Source organism: Manis pentadactyla, chromosome 15 (genome assembly GCF_030020395.1).
Source record: "Manis pentadactyla isolate mManPen7 chromosome 15, mManPen7.hap1, whole genome shotgun sequence".
NCBI lineage: Eukaryota > Metazoa > Chordata > Mammalia > Pholidota > Manidae > Manis > Manis pentadactyla.
The window spans coordinates 22,472,465-22,479,175 of NC_080033.1; positions in this window are offsets into that span (position 1 = coordinate 22,472,465).

The following is a 6,711-nucleotide window of genomic DNA, read 5'->3' on the forward strand; positions in this document are numbered from 1 at the left end:
AACATAATTTACAGTGCAGTGAGGGTAAGCACTGCAGTTTGTGAAGAGATCAAGAGAACATGCACCAGACTGTTGAGGGTGGCTTCCTGGAAAAGGAGTGCCTGAACTGAGAGAAATTACACATAAAAGACAGCAGGATGTGAGAATGCAGTATAGGTGTGGTCAAGCTAGAGAGGTGAACAGAGGCGAGATTAAAAACTTTTTGAGTATCAAGCTAAGAAGTTTCTATTTGATTGTGAAAGCAATAGGAAGCCATTGAAGATATTTAAGGAGTAAAGCAAAAATGATCTGGTTGGTGTTTCAGAAACATCACTCTAAAGGATGCCCATTATTGGCAGTGCAATGGATGGGGTACCCTGGCTAACCTTCCTATTGAAAACAACTAGAAATACCAGGTGAAAGTGATTTTTAAATTAGTTATTAAATGAATAAGCTGGCAAGAAAGTTTGAAGCACTCAAACCAAAACCAAGTAAAGAGAGGAACTCAGAAAGGGAAGCATAGGTGCTTCCCTTAACCTTGAGGGCATTTGCTAAATAAGATGAACTTGAAGTTTTATTTTTATTTCCTTTTTGGCTGTAAAGTGCAGGACACCATTGGGCCTGCCCAAAATAGGGAGTCTAATAGGAGACCTCCATCATAAAACAGACCCCAGAGATTACACCCTTAAAGCAAGGACAAACTAGAAATGAACCCACCCTGCTACCCTCAGGGAATTTCATGGAAAATTAACAATCTTGAAATGTAGTGCTAAGATAGTATGTGAGGCAATCTTCTCTGAATGCTTGGAACCACAAACGACTCCTTGTACAATTTTACACCCAAAATTCACACTACCTAGGTGATATGAAAAAAATCTCAACCTGAAATTTTAGTATAAAATGTTTCCATTGTCATAGCACCCCAGGATAATTAATATAAAAATCCTCTCTCTGGAGGAGCCCACCTTCTTTATGAGCTCCAATAATTACCTAGGTATAGTTTAGTTTTAAAACAAATATGACACAGAATAAAATTGAACAAACAGAAACAGACACCAAATGTACAAAAAAGAAGGCATCACAAGAAAGAGTCAGTCAAAACAAAAATAAAAACAACAAATAGCTGAATCAGACAAGCAAAGATTATAGAGTAATTTAAGTTTATATTAAATGTATGACAAAAACTTCATAAAGGTCTTGAAGGGAGAAATGGGAGTAAACTATTTTAAGTTTCTTATATATGAAGTGGTACAGTATCATTTGAAGGCAGATTATGACAAGTTAAAAATGCATTATAGAATTATTAGGAGAGGAGCCAAGATGGCGGCATGAGTAGGGCAGCAGAAATCTCCTCCCAAAACCATATATATTTTCGAAAATACAACAAATACAACTATTCTTAAAAGAGAGACCAGAAGATACAGTACAACAGCCAGGCAACATCTGCATCTGTGAGAATTCAGCACCTCACAAAGGGGGTAAGATACAAGCCATGGCCTGGCAGGACCTGAGTGCACCCCCCCCACCCCAGCTCCCTGGTGGGAGGAAAGGAGTGAGAGCGGGGAGGGAGTGGGAGCCCAGGACTGCTAAATACCCAGCCCTAGTCATCCCCACTGGGAGCACAGACACACATTGCATGGTGTGCTGGATATTAGGGAAATGGAACAGTAAAATCTGCGAGTGGGTCCCTGCAGCCAGCAGCCCTGGGACAAAAGAAAAGCGAGTGTTTTTGGAAAGTCTTAAAGGGACAGAGGCCTCACAGCTGGACGGAAGCATCCCGGCACACTCAGCCCAGCAGCTGGGAATTCCAGGGAAATTCACTCACTCCAGCCCCTGGGAGAGCAGCTCTGAAGCCCCTCACAATGATAAACAGCCTCCCATCCATTCCCCATCTGGCATGGCCCCGCCATAGCAAGGGAGCAGCCTGAGAGTGGCCACACCCACAGCAACTGCCCAGAGCCTCCTCCGCAGCCACCCGGGCCAGACTCAGAGTCCCCGCCAGTGCGCACAGACAGAGGAAGCTAGGACAGGGCGCCAAGGGTCACTGTTCTCACATGAGAGCAAACTGGGCACACCTGCCCCTCCCCGCAGGGCTTTGAGCTGCCCAGATGGCTGCCCCACCCACAGCAGCTCAGGAAATAAAATTGGAAGCTGCTCCTAGGAGGGTGAGGCAACCAGCAAGCAGGAAGGGACTTTGTTCTCCCAGCTAACACTCGCGCCAACTATCCACGACTATCTCTATAGCCACGAAAAGGCAGAAGAATCTGATCCAGTCCAGAATCACCCAGACAACCCCTGAGAGGGAGCCTGGGGAGATAGATTTAACCAGCCTTCCTGAAAAAGAATTCAAAATAAAGGTCATAACCATGCTGTTGGACCTGCAGAGAAATATGCAAGAGCTAAGGGATCAAGTTGGGAGGGAGAATACAGAAATAAAACAATCTCTGGAAGGACTTAAGAGCAGACTGGATGAGGTGCAAGAGGCCATTGATGGAATAGAAATCAGAGAACAGGAACACAGAGAAGCTGAGGCAGAGAGAGATAAAACGATCTCCAGGAATCAAAGAATACTAAGAGAACTGTGTGACTAATCCAAATTGAACAATATTCTCATTATTCAGGTACCAGAAGGAGAAGAGAGAGAAAAAGGGATAGAAAGTGTATTTGAAGAAATAATTGCTGAAAACTTCCCCAAACTGGGGGAAGAAATAGTCTTTCAGACCCTGGAGGCCCACAGAACTCCCAACACAAGAGACCCACAGAGGACAACACCAAGACACATAATAATTAAAATGGCAAAGATCAAGGACAAGGGCAGAGTATTAAAGGCAGCCAGAGAGAGAAAAAAGGTCACCTACAAAGGAAAACCCATCAGGCTATCATCAGACTTCTCAGCAGAAACCTTACAGGCCAGAAGAGAATGGCATGATATATTTAATGCAATGAAATAGAAGAGCCTAGAACCAAGAATACTGTATCCAGCATGATTATCATTTAAATATGAAGGAGGGATTAAACAATTCCCAGACAAGTGAAAGCTGAGGGACTTTGCCTCCCACAAACCACTTCTACAGGGTATTTTAGAGGGACTGCTCTAGATGGAAGCACTCCTAAGACTAAATAGATGTCACCAGAGAAAATAAAATCACAACAAAGAAAACAGACCAACCAAATACTAACTAAAGGCAAAAAATAAAATCAACTACACACAAAAGCAGTCAAAGGAAACACAAAAGAGCACAGAATGAAACACCTAACATATAAAGAATGGAGGGGGAGGAATAAGAAGGGAGAGAAATAAAGAATCATCAGACTGTGTTCATAACAGCTTCATAAGCAAACTAAGTTAGATGGTTAGATAGTAAACAAGCTACCCTTGAACCTTTGGTAACCATGAATCTAAAGCCTGAAATGGCAATAACTACATATCTTTCAATAATCACCCTAATTGTAAATGGACTGAATGCACCAATCAAAAGACACAGAGTAATAGAATGGAAAAAAAGCAAGATCCATCTATATACTGCTTACAAGAGACTCACCTCAAATCCAAAGACAATGACAGACTAAAAGTCAAGGGATGGAAAAAGATATTTCATACAAACAATAGGGAGAACAAAGCAGGTGTTTCAGTACTAGTAGACTTCAAAACAAAGGAAGTAACAAGAGATAAAGAAGCACATTACATAATGATAAAGGGGTCAGTCCAAGAGGATATAACCATTATAAATATATATGCACCCAATACAGGAGCACAAACATATGTGAAAGAAATACTAACAGAATTAAAGAGGAAATAGAATGCAATGCATTCATTCTAGGAGACTTCAACACACCACTCACTCCAAAGGACAGATCCACCAGACAGAAAAAAAGTAAGGACACAGAGGCACTGAACAGCACACTAGAACAGATGGACCTAATAGACATCTACAGAACTTTACACTCAAAAGCAGCAGGATACACATTCTCCTCAAGTGCACATGGAACATTTTCCAGAATAGACCACATACTAGGCCACAAAAAGAGCCTCAGTAAATTAAAAAAGATTGAAATTCTACCAACCAACTTCTCAGACCACAAAGGTATAAAAGTAGAAATAAATTGTACAAAGAAAGCAAAAAGGCTCACAAACACATGGAGACTTAACAACATGCTCCTAAATAATCAGTGGATCAACAACCAAATTAAAATAGAGATCAAGGAATATATGGGGACAAATGACAACAACAGTACAAAGCCCCAACTTGTGTGGGACCCAGTGAAAGTAGTTCTAAGAGGCAAGTATGTAGCAATCCAGGCCTATTTAAAGAAGGAAGAACAATCCCAAATGAATAGTCTAACATCACAATTATCAAAACTGGAAAAAGAAGAACAAATGAGGCCTAAAGTCAGCAGAAGGAGGGACATAATAAAGATCAGAGAAGAAATAAATAAAATTGAGAGGAATAAAACAATAGAGAAAAATCAATGAAACCAAGAGCTCGTTCTTTGAGAAAATAAACAAAAAGATAAACCCTTAGCCAGACTTATTAAGAGGAAAAGAGAATCTACACACATCAACAGAATCAGAAATGAGAAAGGAAAAATCACGATGGACCCCACAGAAATACAAAGAATCATTAGAGAATACTATGAGAATCTATATGCTGACAAGCTGGAAAACCTAGAAGAAATGGACAACTTCCTAGAAAAATGCAACCTTCCAAGACTGACCAGGAAGAAACAGAAAATCTAAACAGACCAATTACCAGCAACAAAATTGAATTGGTAATCAAAAACTACCCAAGAGCAAAACCCCCGGGCCAGATGGATTTACCACGGAATTTTATCAGACATATAGAGAAGACATAATACCCATTCTCCTTAAGGTTTTCCAAGAAATAGAAGAGGAGGGAGTACTTCCAGACTCGTTCTATGAAACCAACATCACCCTAATACCAAAACCACCAAAAAAAGAAAATTATAGACCAATATCCCTCATGAACATACATGCAAAAATACTCAACAAAATATTAGCAAACTGAATTCAAAAATGCATCAAGAGGATCATAGCCCATGATCAAGTGGGATTCATCTCAGAGATGCAAGGATGGTACAACATTTGAAAATCCATCAACATCATCCACCACATCAACAAAATGAAGGACAAAAACCACATGATCATTTCCATAGATGCTGAAAAAGCATTCCACAAAATTCAACATCCATTCATGAGAAAAACTCTCAACAAAATGGGTATAGAGGGCAAGTACCTCAACATAATAAAGGCCATATATGATAAACCCACAGCCAACATCATAATTAACAGCGAGAAGCTGAAAGCTTTTCCTCTAAGATCAGGAACAAGACTGGGATGCCCACTCTCCCCACTGTTATTCAACATAGTACTGGAGGTCCTAGCCACGGCAATCAGACAAAACAAAGAAATACAAGGAATCCAGATTTGTAAAGAAGAAGTCAAACTGTCACTATTTGCAGATGACATGACACTGTACATAAAAAACCCTAAAGAATCCACTCCCAAACTACTAGAACTAATATTGGAATTCACCAAAGTTGTAGGATTCAAAATTAATACACATAAATCTGTTGCTTTCCTATACACTAACAATGAATTAGCAGAAAGAGAAATCAGGAAAACAATTCCATTCACAATTGCATCAAAAAGAACAAAATACCTAGGAATAAACCTAACCAAGGAAGTGAAAGACCTATACCCTGAAAACTATAAGACATTCTTAAGAGAAATTGAAGAGGACACTAACAAATGGAAACTCATCTGATGCTCTTGGCTAGGAAAAATTAATATTGTCAAAATGGCCATCCTGCCAAAAGCAATCTACAGATTCAATGCAATCCCTATCAAAATACCAGCAGCATTTTTCAACGAACTGGAACAAATAGTTCAAAAATTCATATGGAAACACCAAAGACCCCAAATAGCCAAAGCAATCCTGAGAAGGAAGAATAAAGTGGGGGGGATCTCACTCCTCAATTTCAAGCTCTACTACAAAGCCACAGTAATCAAGACAATTTGGTACTGGCACAGGAACAGAGCCACAGACCAGTGGAACAGAATAGAGACTCCAGACATTAACCTAAACATATATGGTCAATTAATATACAAAAAGGAACCATGGACATACGATGGGGAAATGACACCCTCTTTAGCAGCTGGTGTTGGCAAAACTGGACAGCTACATATAAGAGAATGAAACTGGATCATTGTCTAACCCCATACACAGGAGTAAATTCGAAATGGATCAAAGACCTGAATGTGAGCCATGAAACCATAAAACTCTTAGAAAAAAACATAGACAAAAATCTCTTGGACATAAACATGAGTGACTTCTTCATGAACATATCTCCCTGGGCAAGAGAAACAAAAACAAAAATGAACAAGTGGGACTACATCAGACTGAAAAGCTTCTGTACAGCAAAGGACACCACCAATAGAACAGAAAGGTATCCTACAGTATGGGAGAATATATTCAGAAATGACAGATCTGATAAAGGGTTGACACCCAAAATATGTAAAGAGCTCATGCACCTCAACAAACAAAAAGCAAATAATCCAATAAAAAAATGGTCAGAGGAACTGAACAGACAGTTCTCTGAAGAAGAAATTCAGATGGCCAACAGACACATGAAAAGATGCTCCACATCACTAGTCATCAGAGAAATGCAAATTAAAACCACAATGAGATATCACCTCACACCAGTAAGGAT